The following is a 24,966-nucleotide window of genomic DNA, read 5'->3' on the forward strand; positions in this document are numbered from 1 at the left end:
ATCGAATAAAAAGGACTATGGATTAATGCATTTAATGTCAATGGCCATTCTAAGCTGAATGTACCTGCTCTCGTTAGATCGCAGAAGTTACACAGCTTAACGCCTCGCTAGTACCAGTGTGGGTGACTGTCTGGGAATCCGTGGTGCGGTTGACTTTTTATTATGTCGTTTAGATTTTGTTTCACAATAGATTAAATAGGACTATGGATTAAAACATTTAACGTCAATTGCCATTCTAAGCTGAATGTGCCTGCTCTCGTCAGATCGCAGAAGTTACACAGCTTAAGGCCTCGCTAGTACCAGTGTGGGAGACTGTCTGGGAATCCGTGGTGCGGTTGAATTTTTATTATGTCGTTTAGATTTTGTTTCACAATCGATTAAAAAGGACTATGGATTAAAGCATTTAATGTCAATGGCCATTCTAAGCTCAATGTCCCTGCTCTCGTCAGATCGCAGAAGTTACGCAGCTTAAGGCCTCGATAGTACCAGTGTGGGAGACTGTCTGGGAATCCGTGGTGCGGTTGACTTTTTATTATGTCGTTTAGATTTTGTTTCACAATCGATTAAAAAGGACTATGGATTAAAGCATTTAATGTCAATGGCCATTCTAAGCTGAATGTGCCTGCTCTTGTCAGATCGCAGAAGTTACACAGCTTAAGGCCTCGCTAGTACCAGTGTCGGAGACTGTCTGGGAATCCGTGGTGCGGTTGACTTTTTATTATGTCGTTTAGATTTTGTTTCACAATAGATTAAAAAGGACTATGGATTAAAGCATTTAATGTCAATGGCCATTCTAAGCTGAATGTGCCTGCTCTTGTCAGATCGCAGAAGTTACACAGCTTAAGGCCTCGCTAGTACCAGTGTCGGAGACTGTCTGGGAATCCGTGGTGCGGTTGACTTTTTATTATGTCGTTTAGATTTTGTTTCACAGTAGATTAAAAAGGACTATGGATTAAGGCTTTTAATGTCAATTGCCATTCTAAGCTGAATGTGCCTGCTCTCGTCAGAACGCAGAAGTTACACAGCTTAAGGCCTCGCTAGTACCAGTGTGGGAGACTGTCTGGGAATCCGTGGTGCGGTTGACTATTTATTATGTCGTTTAGATTTTGTTTCACAATCGATTAAAAAGGACTATGGATTAAAGCATTTAATGTCAATGGCCATTCTAAGCTGAATGTGCCTGCTCTCGTTAGATCGCAGAAGTTACACAGCTTAACGCCTCGCTAGTACCAGTGTGGGTGACTGTCTGGGAATCCGTGGTGCGGTTGACTTTTTATTATGTTGTTTAGATTTTGTTTCACAATAGATTAAATAGGACTATGGATTAAATCATTTAACGTCAATGGCCATTCTAAGCTGAATGTGCCTGCTCTCGTCAGAACGCAGAAGTTACACAGCTTAAGGCCTCGCTAGTACTAGTGTGGGAGACTGTCTGGGAATCCGTGGTGCGGTTGACTTTTTATTATGTCGTTTAGATTTTGTTTCACAATCGAATAAAAAGGACTATGGATTAATGCATTTAATGTCAATGGCCATTCTAAGCTGAATGTGCCTGCTCTCGTCAGATCGCAGAAGTTACACAGCTTAAGGCCTCGCTAGTACTATTGTGGGAGACTGTCTGGGAATACGTGGTGCGGTTGACTTTTTATTATGTCGTTTAGATTTTGTTTCACAATCGATTAAAAAGGAGTATGGATTAAAGCATTTAATGTCAATGGCCATTCTAAGCTGAATGTGCCTGCTCTCGTCAGATCGCAGAAGTTACCCAGCTTAAGGCCTCGCTAGTACCAGTGTGGGAGACTGTCTCGGAATCCGTTTTGCGGTTGAATTTTTATTATGTCGTTTAGATTTTGTTTCACAATCGATTAAAAAGGACTATGGATTAAAACATTTAATGTCAATGGCCATTCTAAGCTGAATGTCCCTGCTCTCGACAGATCGCAGAAGTTACACAGCTTAAGGCCTCGCTAGTACCAGTGTGGGAGACTGTCTGGGAATCCGTGGTGCTGTTGACTCTTTATTATGTCGTTTAGATTTTGTTTCACAATCGATTAAAAAGGACTATGGATTAAAGCATTTAATGTCAAAGGCCATTCTAAGCTGAATGTGCCTGCTCTCATCAGATTGCAGAAGTTACACAGCTTAAGGCCTCGCTAGTACCAGTGTGGGAGACTGTCTGGGAATCCGTGGTGCGGTTGACTTTTTATTATGTCGTTTAGATTTTGTTTCACAAATGATTAAAAAGGACTATGGATTAAAGCATTTAATGTCAATGGCCATACTAAGCTGAATGTGCCTGCTCTCGTTAGATCGCAGAAGTTACACAGCTTAACGCCTCGCTAGTACCAGTGTGGGTGACTGTCTGGGAATCCGTGGTGCGGTTGACTTTTTATTATGTCGTTTAGATTTTGTTTCACAATAGATTAAATAGGACTATGGATTAAAGCATTTAATGTCAATGGCCATTCTAAGCTGAATGTGCATTCTCTCGTTAGATCGCAGAAGTTAAACAGCTTAACGCCTCGCTAGTACCAGTGTGGGAGACTGTCTGGGAATCCGTGGTGCGGTTGACTTTTTATTATTTCGTTTAGATTTTGTTTCACAATAGATTAAATAGGACTATGGATTAAAACATTTAACGTCAATTGCCATTCTAAGCTGAATGTGCCTGCTCTCGTCAGATCGCAGAAGTTACACAGCTTAAGGCCTCGCTAGTACCAGTGTGGGAGACTGTCTGGGAATCCGTGGTGCGGTTGAATTTTTATTATGTCGTTTAGATTTTGTTTCACAATCGATTAAAAAGGACTATGGATTAAAGCATTTAATGTCAATGGCCATTCTAAGCTGAATGTCCCTGCTCTCGTCAGATCGCAGAAGTTACACAGCTAAAGGCCTCGCTAGTACCAGTGTGGGAGACTGTCTGGGAATCCGTGGTGCGGTTGACTTTTTATTATGTCGTTTAGATTTTGTTTCACAATCGATTAAAAAGGACTATGGATTAAAGCATTTAATGTCAATGGCCATTCTAAGCTGAATGTGCCTGCTCTTGTCAGAATCGCAGAAGTTACACAGCTTAAGGCCTCGCTAGTACCAGTGTGGGAGACTGTCTGGGAATCCGTGGTGCGGTTGACTTTTTATTATGTCGTTTAGATTTTGTTTCACAATAGATTAAAAAGGACTATGGATTAAAGCATTTAATGTCAATGGCCATTCTAAGCTGAATGTGCCTGCTCTTGTCAGATCGCAGAAGTTACACAGCTTAAGGCCTCGCTAGTACCAGTATGGGAGACTGTCTGGGAATCCGTGGTGCGGTTGACTTTTTATTATGTTGTTTCGATTTTGTTTCACAGTAGATTAAATAGGACTATGGATTAAGGCTTTTAATGTCAATGGCCATTCTAAGCTGAATGTGCCTGCTCTCGTCAGAACGCAGAAGTTACACAGCTTAAGGCCTCGCTAGTACCAGTGTGGGAGACTGTCTGGGAATCCGTGGTGCCATTGACTTTTTATTATGTTGTTTAGATTTTGTTTCACAATAGATTAAATAGGACTATGGATTAAGGCTTTTAATGTCAATGGCCATTCTAAGCTGAATGTGCCTGCTCTCGTCAGATCGCAGAAGTTACACAGCTTAAGGCCTCGCTAGTACCAGTGTGGGAGACTGTCTGGGAATCCGTGGTGCGGTTGACTTTTTATTATGTCGTTTAGATTTTGTTTCACAATCGATTAAAAAGGACTATGGATTAAAGCATTTAATGTCAATGGCCATTCTAAGCTGAATGTGCCTCCTCTCGTTAGATCGCAGAAGTTACACAGCTTAACGCCTCGCTAGTACCAGTGTGGGTGACTGTCTGGGAATCCGTGGTGCGGTTGACTTTTTATTATGTCGTTTAGATTTTGTTTCACAATAGATTAAATAGGACTATGGATTAAAACATTTAACGTCAATTGCCATTCTAAACTGAATGTGCCTGCTCTCGTCAGATCGCAGAAGTTACACAGCTTAAGGCCTCGCTAGTACCAGTGTGGGAGACTGTCTGGGAATCCGTGGTGCGGTTGAATTTTTATTATGTCGTTTAGATTTTGTTTCACAATCGATTAAAAAGGACTATGGATTAAAGCATTTAATGTCAATGGCCATTCTAAGCTGAATGTCCCTGTTCTCGTCAGATCGCAGAAGTTACACAGCTTAAGGCCTCCCTAGTACCAGTGTGGGAGACTGTCTGGGAATCCGTGGTGCGGTTGACTTTTCATTATGTCGTTTAGATTTTGTTTCACAATCGATTAAAAAGGACTATGGATTAAAGCATTTAATGTCAATGGCCATTCTAAGCTGAATGTACCTGCTCTCGTCAGATCGCAGAAGTTACACAGCTTAAGGCCTCGCTAGTACCAGTGTGGGAGACTGTCTGGGAATCCGTGGTGCGGTTGCTTTTTTATTATGTAGTTTAGATTTTGTTTCACAATCGATTAAAAAGGACTATGGATTAAAGCATTTAATGTCAATGGCCATTCTAAGCTGAATGTGCCTGCTCTCGTCAGATCGCAGAAATTACACAGCTTAAGGCCTCGCTAGTACCAGTGTGGGAGACTGTCTGGGAATCCGTGGTGCGGTTGACTTTTTATTATGTCGTTTAGATTTTGTTTCACAATAGATTAAATAGGACTATGGGTTAAAGCATTTAACGTCAATGGCCATTCTAAGCTGAATGTGCCTGCTCTCGTCAGAACGCAGAAGTTACACAGCTTAAGGCCTCGCTAGTACCATTGTGGGAGACTGTCTGGGAATCCGTGGTGCGGTTGACTTTTTATTATGTCGTTTAGATTTTGTTTCACAATCGATTAAAAAGGACTATGGATTAAAGCATTTAATGTTAATGGCCATTCTAAGCTGAATGTGCCTGCTCTCGTTAAATCGCAGAAATTACACAGCTTAACGCCTCCCTAGTACCAGTGTGGGAGACTGTCTGGGAATCCGTGGTGCGGTTGACTTTTTATTATGTCGTTTAGATTTTGTTTCACAATAGATTAAATAGGACTATGGATTAAATCATTTAACGTCAATGGCCATTCTAAGCTGAATGTGCCTGCTCTCGTCAGATCGCAGAAGTTACCCAGCTTAAGGCCTCGCTAGTACCAGTGTGGGAGACTGTCTCGGAATCCGTTGTGCGGTTGAATTTTTATTATGTCGTTTAGATTTTGTTTCACAATCGATTAAAAAGGACTATGGATTAAAGCATTTAATGTCAATGGCCATTCTAAGCTGAATGTCCCTGCTCTCGGCAGATCGCAGAAGTTACACAGCTTAAGGCCTCGCTAGTACCAGTGTGGGAGACTGTCTGGGAATCCGTGGTGCTGTTGACTTTTTATTTTGTCGTTTAGATTTTGTTTCACAATCGATTAAAAAGGACTATGGATTAAAGCATTTAATGTCAATTGCCATTCTAAGCTGAATGTGCCTGCCCTCGTTAGATCGCAGAAGTTACACAGCTTAACGCCTCGCTAGTACCAGTGTGGGAGACTGTCTGGGAATCCGTGGTGCGGTTGACTTTTTATTATGTCATTTAGATTTTGTTTCACAATAGATTAAATAGGACTATGGATTAAATCATTTAATGTCAATGGCCATTCTAAGCTGAATGTGCCTGCTTTCTTCAGATCGCAGAAGTTACACAGCTTAAGGCCTCGCTAGTACCAGTGTGGGAGACTGTCTGGGAATCCGTGGTGCGGTTGACTTTTTATTATGTCGTTTAGATTTTGTTTCACAATAGATTAAATAGGACTATGGATTAAAGCATTTAACGTCAATGGCCATTCTAAGCTGAATGTGCCTGCTCTCGTCAGAACGCAGAAGTTACACAGCTTAACGCCTCGCTAGTCCCAGTGTGGGAGACTGTCTGGGAATCCGTGGTGCGGTTGACTTTTTATTATGTCATTTAGATTTTGTTTCACAATAGATTAAATAGGACTATGGATTAAGGCTTTTAATGTCAATGGCCATTCTAAGCTGAATGTGCCTGCTCTCGTCAGATCGCAGAAGTTACACAGCTTAAGGCCTCGCTAGTACCAGTGTGGGAGACTGTCTGGGAATCCGTGGTGCGGTTGACTTTTTATTATGTTGTTTAGATTTTGTTTCACAATAGATTAAATAGGACTATGGATTAAGGCTTTTAATGTCAATGGCCATTCTAAGCTGAATGTGCCTGCTCTCGTCAGATCGCAGAAGTTACACAGCTTAAGGCCTCGCTAGTACCAGTGTGGGAGACTGTCTGGGAATCCGTGGTGCGGTTGACTTTTTATTATGTCGTTTAGATTTTGTTTCACAATCGATTAAAAAGGACTATGGATTAAAGCATTTAATGTCAATTGCCATTCTAAGCTGAATGTGCCAGCCCTCGTTAGATCGCAGAAGTTACACAGCTTAACGCCTCGCTAGTACCAGTGTGGGAGACTGTCTGGGAATCCGTGGTGCGGTTGACTTTTTATTATGTCGTTTAGATTTTGTTTCACAATAGATTAAATAGGACTATGGATTAAAGCATTTAACGTCAATGGCCATTCTAAGCTGAATGTGCCTGCTCTCGTCAGATCGCAGAAGTTACACAGCTTAAGGCCTCGCTAGTACCAGTGTGGGAGACTGTCTGGGGATCCGTGGTGCGGTTGACTTTTTATTATGTCGTTTAGATTTTGTTTCACAATAGATTAAATAGGACTATGGATTAAAGCATTTACCGTCAATGGCCATTCTAAGCTGAATGTGCCTGCTCTAGTCAGAACGCAGAAGTTACACAGCTTAAGGCCTCGCTAGTACCAGTGTGGGAGACTGTCTGGGAATCCGTGGTGTGGTTGAATTTTTATTATGTCGTTTAGATTTTGTTTCACAATCGATTAAAAAGGACTATGGATTAAAGCATTTAATGTCAATGGCCATTCTAAGCTGAATGTCCCTGCTCTCGTCAGATCGCAGAAGTTACACAGCTTAAGGCCTCGCTAGTACCAGTGTGGGAGACTGTCTGGGAATCCGTGGTGCGGTTGACTTTTTATTATGTCGTTTAGATTTTGTTTCACAATCGATTAAAAAGGACTATGGATTAAAGCATTTAATGTCAATGGCCATTCTAAGCTGAATGTGCCTGCTCTCGTCAGATCGCAGAAGTTACATAGCTTAAGGCCTCGCTAGTACCAGTGTGGGAGACTGTCTGGGAATCCGTGGTGCGGTTGACTTCTTATTATGTCGTTTAGATTTTGTTTCACAATCGATTAAAAAGGACTATGGATTAAAGCATTTAATGTCAATGGCCATTCTAAGCTGAATGTGCCTGCTCTCGTCGGATCGCAGAAGTTACACAGCTTAAGGCCTCGCTAGTACCAGTGTGGGAGACTGTCTGGGAATCCGTGGTGCGGTTGAGTTTTTATTATGTCGTTTAGATTTTGTTTCACAATCGATTAAAAAGGACTATGGATTAAAGCCTTTAACGTCAATGGCCATTCTAAGCTGAATGTCCCTGCTCTCGTCAGATCGCAGAAGTTACACAGCTTAAGGCCTCGCTGGTACCAGTGTGGGAGACTGTCTGGGAATGCGTGGTGCGGTTGCCTTTTTATTATGTTGTTTAGATTTTGTTTCACAATAGATTAAATAGGACTATGGATTAAGGCTTTTAATGTCAATGGCCATTCTAAGCTGAATGTGCCTGCTCTCGTCAGATCGCAGAAGTTACACAGCTTAAGGCCTCGCTAGTACCAGTGTGGGAGACTGTCTGGGAATCCGTGGTGCGGTTGACTTTTTATTATGTCGTTTAGATTTTGTTTCACAATCGATTAAAAAGGACTATGGATTAAAGCATTTAATGTCAATGGCCATTCTAAGCTGAATGTGCCTGCTCTCGTCAGATCGCAGAAGTTACACAGCTTAAGGCCTCGCTAGTACCAGTGTGGGAGACTGTCTGGGAATCCGTGGTGCGGTTAACTTTTTGTTATGTTGTTTAGATTTTGTTTCACAATAGATTAAATAGGACTGTGGATTAAGGCTTTTAAAGTCAATGGCCATTCTAAGCTGAACGTGCCTGCTCTCGTCAGATCGCAGAAGTTACACAGCTTAAGGCCTCGCTAGTACCAGTGTGGGAGACTGTCTGGGAATCCGTGGTGCGGTTGACTTTTTATTATGTCGTTTAGATTTTGTTTCACAATCGATTAAAAAGGACTATGGATTAAAGCATTTAATGTCAATGGCCATTCTAAGCTGAATGTGCATGCTCTCGTTAAATCGCAGAAGTTAAACAGCTTAACGCCTCGCTAGTACCAGTGTGGGAGACTGTCTGGGAATCCGTGGTGTGGTTGACTTTTTATTATTTCGTTTAGATTTTGTTTCACAATAGATTAAATAGGACTATGGATTAAAACATTTAACGTCAATTGCCATTCTAAGCTGAATGTGCCTGCTCTCGTCAGATCGCAGAAGTTACACAGCTTAAGGCCTCGCTAGTACCAGTGTGGGAGACTGTCTGGGAATCCGTGGTGCGGTTAAGTTTTTATTATGTCGTTTAGATTTTGTTTCACAATCGATTAAAAAGGACTATGGATTAAAGAATTTAATGTCAATGGCCATTCTAAGCTGAATGTCCCTGCTCTCGTCAGATCGCAGAAGTTACACAGCTTAAGGCTTCGCTAGTACCAGTGTGGGAGACTGTCCGGGAATTCGTGGTGTAGTTGACTATTTATTATATTGTTTAGATTTTGTTTCACAATCGATTAAAAAGGACTATGGATTAAAGCATTTAATCTCAATGGCCATTCTAAGCTGAATGTGCCTTCTCTCGTCGAATCGCAGAAGTTACACAGCTTAAGGGCTCGCTAGTACCAGTGTGGGAGACTGTCTGGGAATTCCTGGTGCGGTTTAATTTTTATTATGACGTTTAGATTTTGTTTCACAATCGATTAAAAAGGACTATGGATTAAAGTATTTCATGTCAATGGCAATTCTAAGCTGAATTTGCCTGCTCTCGTCAGATCGCAGAAGTTACACAGCTTAAGACCTCGCTAGTACCAGTGTGGGAGACTGTCTGGGTATCCGTGGTGTGGTAGACTTTATATTATGTCGTTTAGATTATGTTTTACAATCGATAAAAAAGGACTATGGATTAAAGCATTAAAAGTCAATGGCCATTCTAAGCTGAATGTGCCTGCTCTCGTCAGATCGCATAAGTTACACAGCTTAAGCCCTCGCTAGTACCAGTTTGGGAGACTGTCTGGGAATCCGTGGTGCGGGTGAGATTTTATTATATCGTTTAGATTTTGTTTCACAATCGATTAAAAAGGACTATGGATTAAATCATTTAAGTTAATGGCCATTCAAAGCTGAATGTGCCTTCTTTCGTCAGATCGCAGAAATTACACAGCTTAAGTCCTCGCTAGTACCAGTGTGGGAGACTGTCTGGGAATCCGTGGTGTGGTTTACTTTTTAATATGTAGTTTAGATTTTGTTTCACAATCGATTAAAAAGGACTATGGATTAAAGCATCTAATGTCAATGGCCATTCTAAGCTGAATGTGCCTGCTCTCGTCAGATCGCAGATGAATAACACTTTAAGACATCACTAGTACCAGTGTGGGAGACTGTCTGGGAATCCGTGGTGTGGTTTACTTTTTAATATGTAGTTTAGATTTTGTTTTACAATCTATTAAAAAGGACTATGGATTAAAGCATTTAATGTCAATGGCCATTCTAAGCTGAATGTGCCTACACTCATCAGATTGCAGAAGTTACACAGCTTAAGGCCTCACTAGTACCAGTGTGCGAGACTGTCTGGGAATCCGTGAAGCAGTTGACTTTTTATTATTTCGTTTAGATTTTGTTTCACAATCGATTAAAAAGGACTATGGATTAAAGCATTTGATGTCAATGGGCATTTTAAGCTGAATGTGCCTGCTCTTGTCAGATCGCAGATGAATAACATTTTAAGAACTCGCTAGTACTAGTGTGGGAGACTCTCTGGGAATTCGTGGTGCGGTTGACTATTTATTATGTCGTTTAGATTTTGTTTCACAATCGATTAAAAAGGACTATGGATTAAAGCGTTTAATGTCAATGGCCATTATAAGCTGAATGTGCCTGGTCTTGTCAGATCGCAGAAGTTACGCAGCTTAAGGCCTCGCTAGCAGCAGTGTGGGAGACTGTCTGGGAATCCGTGGTGCGGTTGACTTTTTATTATGTCGTTTAGATTTTGTTTCACAATCGATTAAAAAGGACTATGGATTAAAGCATTTTATGTCAATGGCCATTCTAAGCTGAATGTGCCTGCTCTCGTCAGATCGCAAAAGTTACACAGCTTAAGACCTCGCTAGTACCAGTGTGGGAGACTGTCTGGGAATCCGCGGTGCGGCTACCTTTTTATTATGTCGTTTCGATTTATTTTCACAATCGATTAAAAAGGACTATGGATTAAAATATTTAATGTCAATGGCCATTCTAAGCTGAATGTGCCTGCTCTCGTCAGATCGCAGAAGTTACACAGATTAAGGCCTCGCTAGTACCATTATCGGAGACTGTTTGGGAATCTTTGGTGCTGTTGACTTTTTATTATGTCGTTTAGATTTTGTTTCACAATAGATTAAAAAGGACTATGGATTAAAGCATTTAGTGTCTGTGGCCATTCTAAGCTGAATGTGCCTGCTCACGTCAGATCACAGAAGTTACACAGCTTAAGGCCTCGCTAGTACCAGTGTGGGAGACTGTCTGGGAATCTGTGGTGCGGTTGACTTTTTATTATGTCGTTTAGATTTGGCTTCACAATCGATTAAAAAGGACTATGGATTAACTCTTTTAATGTCAATGGCCATTCTAAGCTGAATGTGTCTGCTCTCGTCACATCGTAGAAGTTACACACCTTAAGGCCTCGCTAGTACCAGTGTGGGAGAATGTCTGGGAATCCGTGGTGCGTTTAAGTTTTTATTATGTCGTTTAGATTTGGCTTCACAATCGATTAAAAAGGACTATGGATTAAAGCATTTAATGTCAATGGCCATTCTAAGCTGAATGTGCCTGCTGTCGTCAGATCGCTGAAGTTACACAGCTTAAGGCTTCGCTAGTACCTTGGTGGGCGACTGTCTGGGAGTTTGTGGTGCGGTTGCTGTTTATTATGTCGTTTAGATTTTGTTTCACAATCGATTAAAAAGGACTATGGATTAAAGCACTTAATGTCAATGGCCATTCTAAGCTGAATGTGCCTGCTCTCGTCAGATCGCAGAAATTACACAGCTTAAGTCCTCGCTAGTACCAGTGTGGGAGACTGTCTGGGAATCCGTGGTGTGGTTGTCTTTTTATTATGTAGTTTAGATTTTGTTTCACAATCGATTACAAAGGACTATGGATTAAAGCATTTAATGTCAATGGCCATTCTAAGCTGAATGTGCCTTCTCTCGTCAAATCGCAGAAGTTACACAGCTTAAGGCCTCGCTAGTACCAGTGTGGGGGACTGTCTGGGAATCTGTGGTGTGGTTGACTTTTTATTATGTTGTTTAGATTTTGTTTCACAATCGATTTAAAAGGACTATGGATTAAATCCTTTAATGTCAATGGCCATTCTAAGCTGAATGTGCCTGCCCTCGTCAGATCGCAGAAATTACACAGCTTAAGTCCTCGCTAGTACCAGTGTGGGAGACTGTCTGGGAATCCGTGGTGCGGTTGTCTTTTTATTATGTCGTTTAGATTTTGTTTCACAATCGATTACAAAGGACTATGCATTAAAGCATTTAATGTCAATGGCCATTCTAAGCTGAATGTGCCTTTTCTCGTCAGATTGCAGAAGTTACACAGCTTAAGACCTCGCTAGTACCAGTGTGGGAGACTGTCTGGGAATCTGTGGTGTGGTTGACTATTTATTATGTCGTTTAGATTTTGTTTCACAATCGATTAAAAAGGACTATGGATTAAAGCATTTAATGTCAATGGCCATTCTAAGCTGAATGTGCCTGCTCTCGTCAGATCGCTGAAGTTACACTGCTTAAGCCCTCGCTAGTACCAGTTTGGGAGGCTTTCTGGGAATCCGTGGTGCGGTTGACTTTATATTATGTAGTTTCGATTTTGTTTCACAATAGATTAAAAAGGACTATGGATTCAAGCATTTCATGTCAATGGCCATTCTAAGCTGAATGTGCCTGCTCTTGTCAGTTAGCAGCAGTTACACAGCTTAAGGCCCCGCTAGCACAAGTGTTGGAGAGTGTCTGGGAATCCGTGGTGCGGTTGACTTTGTATTGTGTCGTTTAGATTTTGTTTCACAATAGATTAGAAAGGACTATGGATTCAAGCTTTTAAAATCAATGGCCATTCTAAGCTTAATATCTCTGCTCTTGTCAGTTAGCAGCAGTTACACAGCTTAAGGCCCCGCTAGTACCAGTGTAGGAGACTGTCTGGGAACCCATGGTGCGGTTGCCTTTTTATTATGTTGGTTAGATTTTGTTTCACAATCGATTAAAAAGGACTATGGATTAATGCATTTAATGTCAGTGTCCATTCTAAGCTGAATGTGCATGCTCTTGTCAGATCGCAGAAGTTACGCAGCTTAAAGAGGCTCTGTCACCAGATTTTGCAACCCCTATCTGCTATTGCAGCAGATAGGCGCTGCAATGTAGATTACAGTAACGTTTTTATTTTAAAAAAACGAGCATTTTTGGCCAAGTTATGACCATTTTTGTAGTTATGCAAATGAGGCTTGCAAAAGTCCAAGTGGGTGTGTTTAAAAGTACAAGTCCAAGTGGGTGTGTATTATGTGCGTACATCGGGGCGTTTTTAATACTTTCACTAGCTGGGCGTTCTGATGAGAAGTAACATCCTCTTCTCTTCAGAACGCCCAGCTTGTGACAGTGCAGATCTGTGACGTCACTCACAGGTCCTGCATCGTGACGGCCACATCGGCAGCAGAGGCTACAGTTGATTCTGCAGCAGCATCAGCGTTTGCAGGTAAGATCGACTTACCTGCAAACGCTGATGCTGCTGCAGAATCAACTGTAGCCTCTGGTGCCGATGTGGCCGTCACGATGCAGGACCTGTGAGTGACGTCACAGATCTGCACTGTCACAAGCTGGGCGTTCTGAAGAGAAGAGGATGTTACTTCTCATCAGAGCGCCCAGCTAGTGAAAGTATTAAAAACGCCCCGATGTACGCACATAATACACACCCACTTGGACTTGTACTTTTAAACACACCCACTTGGACTTTTGCAAGCCTCATTTGCATAATTACAAAAATGGTCATAACTTGGCCAAAAATGCTCGTTTTTTTAAAATAAAAACGTTACTGTAATCTACATTGCAGCGCCTATCTGCTGCAATAGCAGATAGGGGTTGCAAAATCTGGTGACAGAGCCTCTTTAAGTCCTCGCTGGTACCAGTGTGGGAGACTGTCTGGGAATCCGTGGTGCGGTTGCCTTTTTATTATGTCGTTTAGATTTTGTTTCACAATCGATTAAAAAGGACTATGGATTAAAGGATTTAATGTCAATGGCCATTCTAAGCTGAATGTGCCTGCTCTCGTCAGATTGCAGAAGTTACACAGCTTAAGGCCTCGCTAGTACAAGTGTGGGAGACTGTCTGTGATGCAGTGGTGCTGTTGTCTTATTGTTATGCTGTTTAGATTTTATTTCACTATCGATTAAAAAGAACTATGGACTAAAGATTTAAAAGTCAATGGCCATGAATGTGCCTGCTTTTGTTAGAGCACAGTAGTTACCCACCTTAACGACTCGCTTGTACCAATGTGGGAGACTGTCTGGGAATCCGTGGTGCGGTTGACTTATAGCTATGTCATTTAGATTTTGTTTTGCAATCGATTATAAAAGGACTATGGACTAAAGCTTTAAATGTCAATGGCCATTCTAAGCTGAATGTGCCTGCTCTAGTCAGATTGTAGACGTTACTCAGGTTAAGACCTTGCTAATACCAGTGTGGGAATCTGTCTTGCAGAAGTTACACAGCTCAAGGCATCGCTAGTACCAGTATGGAGACTGTCTGGGAATCTGTGGTGCGGTTGACTTGTTGTTTAGATTGTGTTTCACAATCTATTATCCCCTTTCTGCCCAATCGTGATGGAAACTGGTGTCTTAACGCCTTTTCACGTTACAGTACGTGAAGGAGATGAAGCTAGCTCAGGAGCTGAGCCCGCACCATCACCGCCGGTGTTACAGCTGGCACCCTGAGGTATCGGCCAGGACCAGAGCTAGCATCTGATCCGGCCGATTAACCCCTCAGATGCTGCATTCAATAGAGATTGCAGCATGTGAGGAGTTTTTAGCCAACGTGATCGCTGGGTTGCCGGTGGCTGCAAAGGAAATCGGAGGCCTAATACTTATCTCCCGGTCTGCCAGCAACTGAAGCCTCCTATGCCCTGCTCGACGAAGCTGAGCCAGCGTCATCATCAGCGTGTGTCTGTTCTATGTTACAGTGCCCCCCCCAATCTATCGTCAGGAACTGGAGCTAGCTCAGATTCCTGGCATTAACCCCTTCGATGCAGCAATCCATTGTGATCGCTTCATCCTAGAGGTTTGTAGCAAATCGGCAGCCTGCCATGCGATGGCAAGGCTGGCGACTGCTACTATGTCAACAGGAGCCCTAACAATGGCCTCCTGTCTGCCATTACGGAAGCTGATTAGGCCCCGCCCAGAGGCGGACCCTGATCGGCTTGCTTGAGTGAACAACTGACAGTTCCAATACATTGCACTACATAGGTAGTGCAATGTATTAGAACATCAAACAAACAGTTGCACCTTCAAGTCCCCTAGTGGGACTAAAGAAAAGTGTAAAAAAAAGTTTCAAAACATACAATAAATGTTTCAAGTAATAAAATAAAACACAATCTCCCCCTTTTTCCCTTATCAAGTCATTTATTATTGAAAAAAATAAGAAACCATACAAAAATATTATGTTATTTATCCCGCGCAGTGAATGCCGTAAAAAAAAAACTAAAAAACACTGCCATAATTGCTTTTTTTTTGGTCACTTTGTCTTCCAAAAATTGAAATAAAAAGTGATCAAAAAGCCGCATGTATCCAAAAATGGTGCCTATAAAATCTATAACTCGTCTCACAAAAAACAAGCCCTCATACAGCTCCATCGACGAAAAAATGTAAAAGTAATGGCTATCACAACATGGCGACAGAAAAAATACATTCTCTTTCCAAAAGTAATTTTATTGTGCAAAAAGTTATAAAAAAGTTCTATAAGTTAGGTATCTCCGGAATTGTACTGGCCCACAGAATAAAGGTAACATGTAGTTTATAACGCATGGTGAACACTGTATAAAAAATTTTTTGTCACCTTGCCTCTCAAAAAAAGGATAACAAGTGATCAAAAAGTCGCATGTACCCCAATATGGTACCAATAAAAGCTACATCTCGTCCCGCAAAAAAACAGCTCTAAGTTAAGGCTCCAATAAGTCAGGAATGAAAAATATGTGGTTGTGTCGGCCCGAGGGCAACATTTCTTCTGTTTCAAAAGGCGATGTATCAAGGCACTAAAATTAGGGAACCAGGAAGGGGAGGGCCCAATCATATCTGCTGGTAGCGAGGGCGCCCGTATTATGCCAGGACAATACTTTCCCGGCAAAATTCCCCAAACTGCAAAGGTGCAGAGTGTGGACCAAAAGGGGGATGAGGAAGTAACACACATCTATGGATTATTTTATTATTTTTTTACCTTATTATTATACCACCTGACTATGCCCCTGATGTACTCTGCCCAGCTCACATATGCCCCACATTATAAACGGAAACATCAGCAAGACTCCAAACAAAACTATTACCAAGCAAATTCCACTCTCCAAAAGCCCCCCCCCCCTTCTGAGCCCTACAGTTTGTCCAAACAGCAGTTTACTCCCATATATATGGCATCGCCATACCCGGGAGAACCCTTTTAACAATTTTTGGGCTGTGTGTCTCCAGTGGCACAAGCTCTGCACGACATATTTGCCACTGAAATGGCATATATATGGAAAAATATAAATTTTGAATTTGCACCATCCTCAGCGCAATCATTTATGGAAAAAACCTGTGGGGTGAAAATGCTCACTACACCCCATAATAAATGCCTTGAGGGGTGTAGTTTCCAAAATGGGGTCACTTTCTTTTTATTATTTCACATTTGAGCCCTGCAATTGTGAACCAATACTTTGTAAATCGCCAAATTAGGCCTCAATTTTACATGGTACTCTTTCACTCCTGAGCCCTGTGAAATGTCCAGGCAAAAGGTTAGGGTCACATGTAGGGTGTTTCTAAACACAGCATAATAATTAGAGCGCTGTCTTGTTATGGTGGCACAAGTTAAGCACCACATATTGGCATATCTATGGAAAAAAAACAAATTTTCACTCTGCAACATCGAGTGCACACTAATTTCTACAGAACACCACCTGCGGGGTTAACATGCTCACTACACCCCTAGGTGGATGAGGGGTGTAGTTTCCAAAATGTGGTCACTTCTGGGGGGTTTCCACTGTTTTGGTCCCACAGGCGCCCAGAAACCAATCCAGCAAAATCTGCACTCCAAAAGCCAAATGCTGCTCCTTCCCGTCTGAGCCTTGTCGTGTGCCCAAACAGCAGGTTATGACCACATATGGGGTATTGCCGTACTCTGGGGTCACTTTTGGGAGATTTCCAGTCTTTTGGCACCGCAAGAGTCCTTCAAACCTGACATGGTGCCTAAAATATTTTCGAATAAAAATAAGGCCCCAAAATCCACTAGTTGCTCCTTTGTTCTGATACCGGTGCTTCAGTTCAGTAGCACGCTAGGGTCACATGAGATATTTCCTAAAACTGCAGAACCTGGGTAATAAATATTGAGTTCCATTTCTCTGGTAAAACTTTCTGTGTCACAAAAAAAATGGATTAAAAATTAATTTCTGCCAAAAAATATGAAATTTGTAAATTTCACCTCTACTTTGCTTTAATTCCTGTGAAACGTCTAAAGGATTAAGAAACTTTCTAAATGCTGTTTTGAATACTTTGAGGGGTGAAGTTTTTAAAATGGGGTGACTTTTTGGGGGTTTCCAATATATAAGGCCCTCAAAGTCACTTTACAACTGAACTGGCCCCTGTAAAAATAGCCTTTTGAAATTTTCTTGAAAATGTGAGAAATTGCTGCTAAAGTTCAAAGACTTATAACGTCCTAGATAAATAAAAGGATGTTCAAAAAATGATACCAATCTAAAGTAGACATATGGGGGATGTTAATTAGTCACAATTTTGTGTGGTATAACTAACTATCTATCTTACAAGCAGATACATTTAAATTGAGAAAAATGCTAATTACTGAATGTATCGAGCTAATTTTTCCAGTAACATAAAGTCCAATGTGTCACGAGAAAACAATTTCAGAATTGCTTGGATAGGTAAAAGCATTCCGAAGTTATTATCACATAAAATGAAACATGTCAGATTTGAAAAATGAGGCTCTGTCAGGAAGGTCAAAAGTGGCCAAAGCGGGAAGGGGTTAATAAAACAGTATATCAGTGTGTTTGGTGCAACTTTCTAAATACTTTTTTATTAAAAATGATTTTTACTTTTTGAGATACAACTGAATACAGAGCAGCTGTATCTAGTGCTAAAACCTGTATGCGTCAGGTCAGTGGCACTGACGGGTACAGTGTCAGTGGGTTGGGGGGTTGAATTGCATGTGAGGGGGAAGGAGGGGGCCCAAGTTGTGTCAACAGCCCAAGGCCCACGGTACACTTAATCCGCCACTGCCCAGGGGCCCTGACTAATCTTACTGTATGGGGTCCCAAAATTTCTAATGGCTGCCCTGATTATACACAGTGAAATTACTGTGTGCATTATTCCTGTACTATTGGCATCACTTTTTGCATAATGCCTGTGCATTAGGGAGACTTAAATAATAACAAGGTTTTAAAGTTTTGAACTTGGTGCCAAAGTGGAGCCCTAGTGCAGGAAGGGAACAGGACGTTCAACACTAGTGTTGCTCAGCTTCCTGTCAAAACTATAGCAACAGAGCCTGGAGATGTGAGTAAACCACTAAACACTATGAAATAGTAACCCCATCCTTTCCAACTCCTTTTTTGTCCTAGATCATCAAGGATGCTTCCTTGTCCTACACCACCACCAGGGATGATAGGATTACCACTTCACTGCCCTAGACCACCAAGGAAGTGGGAAATAACCCTTTCACTACCGTAGACCACTAGGGATGTTGAATAACCCTTTCACTGCCATAGACACATGGAGAGTTACAGCATCCAGACAGCATAGGGATGTATTTAATGTTAATAAAGGCTATGTAAACCTTTGAAAGGGATTTTTTTTTTAATAATAAGGTCAATCAGTGTGTTTGGTGCAACTTTATAATTACTTTTTATTAAAAATTATTTTTACTTTTTGAGATACAGCTGCTAAATCTTGTTTCAGACACGTCCGCGGGACTAACAGGTATGCGCAGGATCTAGCTGTTATCCATTACATATAAGTTCATAACTTAGACACTGAACCCGTTAGGTCCGCGGGACTGACAGATTCAGGTCTTAGCGAACGATACAGTTGCTCTGTATAGAGAATACAAAGCAGCTGTATCTCAAAAAATAAAAACTAATTAGAAAGTTTTAAAAGATTTTGTTTTTGTTTTTTTAAATAGTTTTTTATAAAAATTTAGTTTTTAAAAAAAATTAAAAATGCCTTTCAAAGGTGTACATAGCCTTTAACATTAAATATATCCCTACTATATCTGGATGCTGTAAAAAAAAAATGTGGGCGCTTTGGGGCACTGTGTTTCTGACAGTTGTATCTAATTATTTGGGTGTTATAAGGCAATATTTATTTGAGGCTGTTCAGGATAACCTTTGCTTAGAGGGAACAGTACTCAGATCCCAAATTACCCTACTCACTAGCTACAAAGACTTAGGCCCCATGCATACGACCGTGCCCGTAATCACGGTACGTGATTATGGGCATGGATGGCCGTGGACTGCTGTGGACAGTCATCCGCATTTGCGGGCCGTGCTCCCATTATAAAGTATGGGAGCATGGTCCGTAAAATAAAAAAATAGGACATGTCCTATTTTTTACAAAAGGTTTCTACAGTACAGAAACCTTCCAGGAAATATACGGGAAGGTGTATGTCGGCCATAGAAATGAATGGGTCCATAATTATGGTCTGTAATTACAGACACAATCTATGTCGTGTACATGGGGCTTTAGAGGGGAGCATTGACCTAAAAATTACTGCGAATGAACATCTCATTTTAAAAAGTAAGGACAAATATCTTTGTTTGTGCCAATTGTTGTCTATCCACTTTATCTGTTATTACGATTTAGATGAGGATCAGCTCAAATATCACCTTAGTGCACAAATAAAGATAATATCAAATTTCTACCAGCACTAAGCTTGTTAATGCACTGTGTTGTAAGAGTTCATGAGACCTCATTAACTCTGTCTTTATTAAAATGTTGCTTTGCCTTAAAATGAGAATTCAAGTTTATTGACTATTTACTCTGCCAGAAATCATGCTTCATGGAAAATATGGTGACCTCAGCTTCACAATCTAATTTGTGAGCACAGAGACTTTGATTAAACTTTTCACATAAGTGTATCAGATGTCCAAAGAGAAAAGCTTGATCATGGTAAACAAAAAGAGTTAGCACTGATGCTAAAGGTGCTGCTTACACAACCGCCTGCAATATGAAGTGAACGCTCATTGAGACAAAAGTGAACATAGTTGTTTAGATAATGAATACCTAAAACAGCTTAGGTCCATTGTACAGTCCTGGCCAAATGTTTTGAGACTGACACAAATTTTTGTTTTCTTAGTTTGTCTAAGGCCGGATTCACACGAGCATGTGCGTTTTGCGCGTTTTGCGCGTTTTGCGCACGCAAAAGGTCCATAAAAGCTCTGTGTGTCAGCAGCATATGATGCATGGCTGCGTCATTTTCGCGCAGCCGGCATCATTATGGCACTCTGTTTCTATGTTTGTAAACAGAAAGCACGTGGTGACTACTGTAGCGTGCATCACGCGCAGCACACGGAAGTGCGTCCGTGTGCCGTGCGCGGTTTTCACGCACCCATTGAATTCAATGGGTGCGTGATGGACGAAAAACGGGCAAATATAGGACATGCCGTGAGTTTTATGCAGCGGACACACGCTGTGTGAAAATCACGGACAATCTGAGCGGCCCCATTGACTAACAAAGGTCCGTGCGAGGCACTTGAATATCACGCGCGTTGCACGGACGTATTATACGTTAATCTGAATAAGCCCTTAGTGAGATGTTTCTATGGTATACTGAAGTACAATTATAAGCATTTCATACGTTTTTAAATCTGTGTAAATCGGACAGGCAATTTATTAGAACGTGCCTCTGGCGCGTCCTAATAGGCATATGCCCAGGGCAGACCTGGGGGCTTTTATCATGCCCCCGGCTGCCATGACACCCCATCGGAGGCCCGCAATTGTATTTGCAGGCTGCCGATGGGTGACAGAGGGAGCTCACTCCCTTTGTAAACAAGTTAAATGCCAAGGTCGTTATTGACCGCGGCATTTAACGGGTTAAACTGCCGCGATCTAAGTAAACTTTGATCGCGGGAGTTGGAGCAGGAGCCCGGCTGTCATCAGACAGCCGAGCCCCGGCTCCAGCCTGCACAGGAAACCCGTGCAGGGCTGAGACTGGGCCGCCTTGAATAGCCTAAGGCCTCTTAGTGACCGCCGTGCAAAGGCATATTGGTGGTCACTAAGGGGTTAATTGCAATTCATCTGATCACTCTTTATAACAATCTAGAGTTAATGCAAATTGCCACTATAAAAACGGAAGCAGCAAACTTTGTGAAAACCAAAATTTGTCAGTCTCAAAACTTTTGGCCAGGATTGTACACCATGTTTGTTTCTATCCTTTTGAAAAGTTTTTGTTTGTCAATAAACTTATAAAAAAAACATATCTCTGGGGCAAACATATTGCAGATTGTTTAGCATATGTGTATTGATTACATTATAAAAAAAGTGTAAGCAAAATATAATTTTTTTTTAAATAAAAGAAGTTAATGAGGTGACATATGCAAGTGTATAACATACTTTTGGCATATATTTGTATACATTTTTTGTCATGATTGTCTATATTTACAGAAAACAAGACAATTTTGCCTAGACAAATGTCTCTCATATATTAGTTTTACATTTCTGCCCATTTTTTTTTTAGCTTGATCCTGTATTTATTTTTTTTTTAACCATACTAATTGTGAAACTATGTGACAAGATATCTTATGTTGTGTAAATGGACAGTATGAATAGAACTCACACTGGCACTTTAAATTCCTGTACGCCAGAGATAGCATGTAGCATTCCAATTTCCAATACAAGCAAATGAGAAAACCAGGGGAGAATAAGGTGGGGTGATTTATTCAAGCTGGATATAGGAGCAGTATTATGTCCTCCATTGGCATTTTGCCTTACCCTTTGTTTGCATTGTATTTATGCAAGGGTGTTGAAAAATACTGTTTTTGTTTTTTTTGTCAAATTTACTTTTAAAACAGGATGCAACAGGACACAAAATGGAGGCTAGTTTTTTTTCGGATCTTAATTTAAATGCACTTTTTTAATATAAAAAACAGTACCTTTCAATAACATGCAAATGTGGTGTGAACAGAGCCCTATGTCCAGATAGGTTAGTTTAAATTAAGACCTCATGCACAAGGCAGCACCTAGTGCACGGAGCCTGTATGGAAGCACACAGAGTTTCAGCAGATGATAATATGGTGCAGTAGGCCCTCCATACTTACAGAAATATTTTTCCTTGGAAGCAATGTTTCTAGGGGAGAATACCTCTGTGACAGAACTTCTCATGGAACATGGCACTATTCTTTTTCCGTCAGATTTATATGGAAAAATAACCTCTCTATGGCTCACTATGAACACTACAGTAAGGCCCCATAGACTTAGGTTGTACAGGGCCATATTATGGTGGTGTGTATGAGCCTTAAAGGGGTTTACCAGTCCCAAAAATTCATGTCCTATCCTCAGGATAGGCCATCAATATGTGATCAGTCGGTGTCCGACACCTGGCACCCCCGCCGATCAGCTGTTTTGAAGGAGCCACAGCGCTTGTACAAGCGTTGCTTCCCCTTTATTATGATCACTGCTCACACTGTGAATTGCCGGCACACTTGTAGCGACGGATCACAGTATTACAGCTGTCTCCCATTAAAATGAATGAGTAAATTCTGTAATACTGTGAACTGCCGCTACAAGTGTGTCGACGATTCACAATACGAGCACTGCGGCCCCTTCAAAACAGCTGATCGGTGGGGGTGCCGGGAGTCGGATCCCGACCGTTCACCGATCACAAATAGGCCATCAATTTTATTGGACTGGAAAACCCCTTTAAGCACACCTCCCAATACTAGGTATATGCCATAAATGTTTGATCTCCCACTGTACAATGTTTTAAAAAGCGCTTCTCTGTAGGCATAATGGGCATTCGGTATCACATCTGCCCGTAGCAATAAGAAATAGTTTTTAATCCCAATGGAAAAATAAAACTCACACTATGATTGGTTGGTTTCCTGAAACAGATTTGATACATGTAGTCCGAAGATTACAGTTGTGTTGTCTTTTGTTTATACATGTTGTATAATAAACATGTGAAGCTGCTGTATTAGGATATATGTGATAGAAATCCACAAATTGTGTCTGTCATGAATCTCCTTTGATAGCGCAAGAAACTGAAGACCCACGGCAGCCATATGATGTGATAAAATTCCACAATTTAGAACTCTATCAATAGTTCATGCTCTTTTTAAAAAAAATAAAAAATATGGTAAACTATATTGCATAAATCCATACAATCTTTCTGAAAATTACACTTTATTTGTTTAAATATTTAGCATTTTAACACCTTTTATACAAAATTAAATGGTACAAATAAAACGTTGAAGAATAAAGAGGTATAAATACACTTTTACAAAGGAAGGAAATGAAAAAAAAAAGTTTAAATAAGGAATGAAATAAAATAACCATATCTCTTGGTTGTTTTTGAAAACAAAACGTTATATAGATGAACAAAATTGCAAGATTTGCAGGACCTTGGTAAAATAATTCAATAGACATGTGGACAAATTTTATTTTAATATCAGATGCTTTGATTGAATTATTGATCTTTTTTAAGGGTACTCATACCCATAATGGCTTTGTTGTGGATATTGTTGCAGATTCACTGCAGATTTCACCCCTTCTACATTGAAAAGGCTGAACTCCGCTGAATATCTGCAATAAAATGAGCATGCTACGGATTTAAAACTCTGCTTCATATTCTGATTTCCGTGGGAAAAATGTTCTGCAGCATGTGGATGCAATTTGTTCATATCTCATCCACAAGGCTAGTAATGTAATCCGCACAGAAAATTTGCCACATTTCCGTCCCTTGTGGACCCGGCCTTAATGTGCTATTGGATCCCATATGATGATAATAACAGAAAGAGCTGTAAATACTTTATAACAGATATAGATGCATCGCTATTTGCAAAGTCAATTAAGCAGATGTTTACACAAGCTAGAACCATACATTTCATGGGATAAAATAATATACAGCATTTCATTTTGTTGACAACTCAAAATATCAAATTTGATAGAAATTCATGATATCTAAATTTTTGGAAATAAGATACTGATTGTTGGTGAGTTGAGAGGCTAATAGTTTTGTAATATATATTGACATTGTAATCACCATTTGTATCTTTCCTTTTTCATGGACTTTCATCACTATTTTGTAATAATATTAATTTAAAAAAAATGGAATCAAATGTTTAGGCTTCAAATTTGTTTGCTTTGTTGAAAAATGCAATAAATTATTTGAAAGTAAAAATAAAGCATTTGGCATAACTGTGGCATTTACTGAATATGTGTAAGTCAATTTTCTGCTAGAGAAATCAAAATGTTGGATGCAGGATGGTTGGTTCACATTTAGGATGAAAACATTCAAATATAATTCCATAACAATTAGTTAGATTTAAGGTTAACTTACAAAGGTCCCACATTATGAGTGAATGTATTTTACAGTCTTTTGTTAGGTCATAACTACTCCTACATATGAAACCCAATTTATTGCAATAGTGTTGGAGCTAGACTCCTATATGATTGTTGTAATTCAGTAAAAATTGAGTTTCACACCAATGCATGGACTCGAAGAGTAAGGCCTCATGTGCATGACTGTATTTGGGATCTGTATCACATACTGTAGATCCCCAATACATTGTTAATGTATTTCAATGGGGCCATGCACACCATTTTTATTAAAATACAGTGTATTCATAAAAGAAAATTGCAGTATGCTCCATCGGATGGCGTATGACAACTTGCATGCTCTCCTAGAAGCATTTAGTTCAATGCTTATAGAGAAAGACACAATTTGTGAAACAGATTCTCACACACAACAAAGTGGCCAATACATTGTGCAAAATGGTTCCGCTTTGTGTACCAAGTTATGGGCTGAAATGAACACACTCGTGTGCAAGGGACCAATGCCTGTTTGCAATATGTGCAAGATTTGCAATACGTTTCTATACTTAATGTACTTGTTCAACTTGAAGAAATTTGAAAATTTAATTTTAACCTTGAACAGTTCAATTTTTAATCCACTAGAGGGTGATCAGTACATGTACTATAGAAACCTCATTGCCAATATTTAGGGGAAGTCTCAAATGAATGAGCCCAAGGTTAAAAATATCCAAGAAGACTTAGCTGGCCATATATTTAGTGATTATAATTAAAAATTTGATTACGGGACGTGATCATCAAAGACATTTGTTATCCCTGTGAAACAATGGGTTTGAACATGCATCCATTTGTCAGAACACCTATTAGAGCTGTCAACATGTTTCACAAATATTGTAGCATTAACTTCTCTATCATGAGAGAAAAACACATATGTGGCCATGTCAGTGAACAATATTTACTAGGGTGCAAATAGATTTCCATGGTGCAGTTTGTT

The 24,966-nt window shown here is 40.5% G+C and overlaps 45 pseudogenes; all 45 read left to right on the plus strand.

The window, feature by feature from the left end:
* Positions 1-36: 36 nt before the first annotated feature.
* LOC142737864 (5S ribosomal RNA) lies at positions 37-155 on the plus strand (annotated as a pseudogene).
* A 67-nt stretch (positions 156-222) lies between these two features.
* On the plus strand, positions 223-341 carry LOC142735690 (5S ribosomal RNA; annotated as a pseudogene).
* A 67-nt stretch (positions 342-408) lies between these two features.
* Positions 409-527, plus strand: LOC142736164 (5S ribosomal RNA; annotated as a pseudogene).
* A 67-nt stretch (positions 528-594) lies between these two features.
* Positions 595-713, plus strand: LOC142685914 (5S ribosomal RNA; annotated as a pseudogene).
* A 67-nt stretch (positions 714-780) lies between these two features.
* Positions 781-899, plus strand: LOC142685935 (5S ribosomal RNA; annotated as a pseudogene).
* A 67-nt stretch (positions 900-966) lies between these two features.
* Positions 967-1,085, plus strand: LOC142671539 (5S ribosomal RNA; annotated as a pseudogene).
* A 67-nt stretch (positions 1,086-1,152) lies between these two features.
* LOC142672566 (5S ribosomal RNA) lies at positions 1,153-1,271 on the plus strand (annotated as a pseudogene).
* Positions 1,272-1,338: 67 nt separating this feature from the next.
* On the plus strand, positions 1,339-1,457 carry LOC142690831 (5S ribosomal RNA; annotated as a pseudogene).
* Positions 1,458-1,524: 67 nt separating this feature from the next.
* LOC142735835 (5S ribosomal RNA) lies at positions 1,525-1,643 on the plus strand (annotated as a pseudogene).
* A 253-nt stretch (positions 1,644-1,896) lies between these two features.
* Positions 1,897-2,015, plus strand: LOC142724754 (5S ribosomal RNA; annotated as a pseudogene).
* A 67-nt stretch (positions 2,016-2,082) lies between these two features.
* On the plus strand, positions 2,083-2,201 carry LOC142670710 (5S ribosomal RNA; annotated as a pseudogene).
* A 67-nt stretch (positions 2,202-2,268) lies between these two features.
* LOC142737066 (5S ribosomal RNA) lies at positions 2,269-2,387 on the plus strand (annotated as a pseudogene).
* Positions 2,388-2,640: 253 nt separating this feature from the next.
* LOC142735693 (5S ribosomal RNA) lies at positions 2,641-2,759 on the plus strand (annotated as a pseudogene).
* A 67-nt stretch (positions 2,760-2,826) lies between these two features.
* LOC142735955 (5S ribosomal RNA) lies at positions 2,827-2,945 on the plus strand (annotated as a pseudogene).
* Positions 2,946-3,012: 67 nt separating this feature from the next.
* LOC142697428 (5S ribosomal RNA) lies at positions 3,013-3,132 on the plus strand (annotated as a pseudogene).
* A 67-nt stretch (positions 3,133-3,199) lies between these two features.
* Positions 3,200-3,318, plus strand: LOC142736378 (5S ribosomal RNA; annotated as a pseudogene).
* A 67-nt stretch (positions 3,319-3,385) lies between these two features.
* Positions 3,386-3,504, plus strand: LOC142736766 (5S ribosomal RNA; annotated as a pseudogene).
* A 67-nt stretch (positions 3,505-3,571) lies between these two features.
* On the plus strand, positions 3,572-3,690 carry LOC142698975 (5S ribosomal RNA; annotated as a pseudogene).
* A 253-nt stretch (positions 3,691-3,943) lies between these two features.
* LOC142667549 (5S ribosomal RNA) lies at positions 3,944-4,062 on the plus strand (annotated as a pseudogene).
* Positions 4,063-4,129: 67 nt separating this feature from the next.
* On the plus strand, positions 4,130-4,248 carry LOC142676619 (5S ribosomal RNA; annotated as a pseudogene).
* A 67-nt stretch (positions 4,249-4,315) lies between these two features.
* LOC142735884 (5S ribosomal RNA) lies at positions 4,316-4,434 on the plus strand (annotated as a pseudogene).
* Positions 4,435-4,501: 67 nt separating this feature from the next.
* LOC142737068 (5S ribosomal RNA) lies at positions 4,502-4,620 on the plus strand (annotated as a pseudogene).
* A 67-nt stretch (positions 4,621-4,687) lies between these two features.
* LOC142736665 (5S ribosomal RNA) lies at positions 4,688-4,806 on the plus strand (annotated as a pseudogene).
* Positions 4,807-5,245: 439 nt separating this feature from the next.
* Positions 5,246-5,364, plus strand: LOC142731362 (5S ribosomal RNA; annotated as a pseudogene).
* Positions 5,365-5,431: 67 nt separating this feature from the next.
* On the plus strand, positions 5,432-5,550 carry LOC142704166 (5S ribosomal RNA; annotated as a pseudogene).
* Positions 5,551-5,617: 67 nt separating this feature from the next.
* Positions 5,618-5,736, plus strand: LOC142737643 (5S ribosomal RNA; annotated as a pseudogene).
* A 67-nt stretch (positions 5,737-5,803) lies between these two features.
* LOC142699487 (5S ribosomal RNA) lies at positions 5,804-5,922 on the plus strand (annotated as a pseudogene).
* A 67-nt stretch (positions 5,923-5,989) lies between these two features.
* LOC142699048 (5S ribosomal RNA) lies at positions 5,990-6,108 on the plus strand (annotated as a pseudogene).
* Positions 6,109-6,175: 67 nt separating this feature from the next.
* Positions 6,176-6,294, plus strand: LOC142699115 (5S ribosomal RNA; annotated as a pseudogene).
* Positions 6,295-6,547: 253 nt separating this feature from the next.
* On the plus strand, positions 6,548-6,666 carry LOC142737750 (5S ribosomal RNA; annotated as a pseudogene).
* Positions 6,667-6,733: 67 nt separating this feature from the next.
* LOC142697561 (5S ribosomal RNA) lies at positions 6,734-6,852 on the plus strand (annotated as a pseudogene).
* Positions 6,853-6,919: 67 nt separating this feature from the next.
* Positions 6,920-7,038, plus strand: LOC142727137 (5S ribosomal RNA; annotated as a pseudogene).
* Positions 7,039-7,105: 67 nt separating this feature from the next.
* LOC142735794 (5S ribosomal RNA) lies at positions 7,106-7,224 on the plus strand (annotated as a pseudogene).
* A 67-nt stretch (positions 7,225-7,291) lies between these two features.
* LOC142666932 (5S ribosomal RNA) lies at positions 7,292-7,410 on the plus strand (annotated as a pseudogene).
* Positions 7,411-7,477: 67 nt separating this feature from the next.
* On the plus strand, positions 7,478-7,596 carry LOC142683287 (5S ribosomal RNA; annotated as a pseudogene).
* A 67-nt stretch (positions 7,597-7,663) lies between these two features.
* Positions 7,664-7,782, plus strand: LOC142699179 (5S ribosomal RNA; annotated as a pseudogene).
* A 67-nt stretch (positions 7,783-7,849) lies between these two features.
* LOC142736426 (5S ribosomal RNA) lies at positions 7,850-7,968 on the plus strand (annotated as a pseudogene).
* A 67-nt stretch (positions 7,969-8,035) lies between these two features.
* LOC142716223 (5S ribosomal RNA) lies at positions 8,036-8,154 on the plus strand (annotated as a pseudogene).
* A 253-nt stretch (positions 8,155-8,407) lies between these two features.
* LOC142672279 (5S ribosomal RNA) lies at positions 8,408-8,526 on the plus strand (annotated as a pseudogene).
* Positions 8,527-8,593: 67 nt separating this feature from the next.
* Positions 8,594-8,712, plus strand: LOC142675323 (5S ribosomal RNA; annotated as a pseudogene).
* A 1,740-nt stretch (positions 8,713-10,452) lies between these two features.
* On the plus strand, positions 10,453-10,571 carry LOC142703143 (5S ribosomal RNA; annotated as a pseudogene).
* A 67-nt stretch (positions 10,572-10,638) lies between these two features.
* LOC142707021 (5S ribosomal RNA) lies at positions 10,639-10,757 on the plus strand (annotated as a pseudogene).
* A 438-nt stretch (positions 10,758-11,195) lies between these two features.
* On the plus strand, positions 11,196-11,314 carry LOC142685827 (5S ribosomal RNA; annotated as a pseudogene).
* A 253-nt stretch (positions 11,315-11,567) lies between these two features.
* On the plus strand, positions 11,568-11,686 carry LOC142699387 (5S ribosomal RNA; annotated as a pseudogene).
* A 1,804-nt stretch (positions 11,687-13,490) lies between these two features.
* On the plus strand, positions 13,491-13,609 carry LOC142703378 (5S ribosomal RNA; annotated as a pseudogene).
* Positions 13,610-24,966: the final 11,357 nt, after the last annotated feature.

The sequence above is a fragment of the Rhinoderma darwinii genome, chromosome 1, assembly GCF_050947455.1.
Source record: "Rhinoderma darwinii isolate aRhiDar2 chromosome 1, aRhiDar2.hap1, whole genome shotgun sequence".
Taxonomy (NCBI): domain Eukaryota; kingdom Metazoa; phylum Chordata; class Amphibia; order Anura; family Rhinodermatidae; genus Rhinoderma; species Rhinoderma darwinii.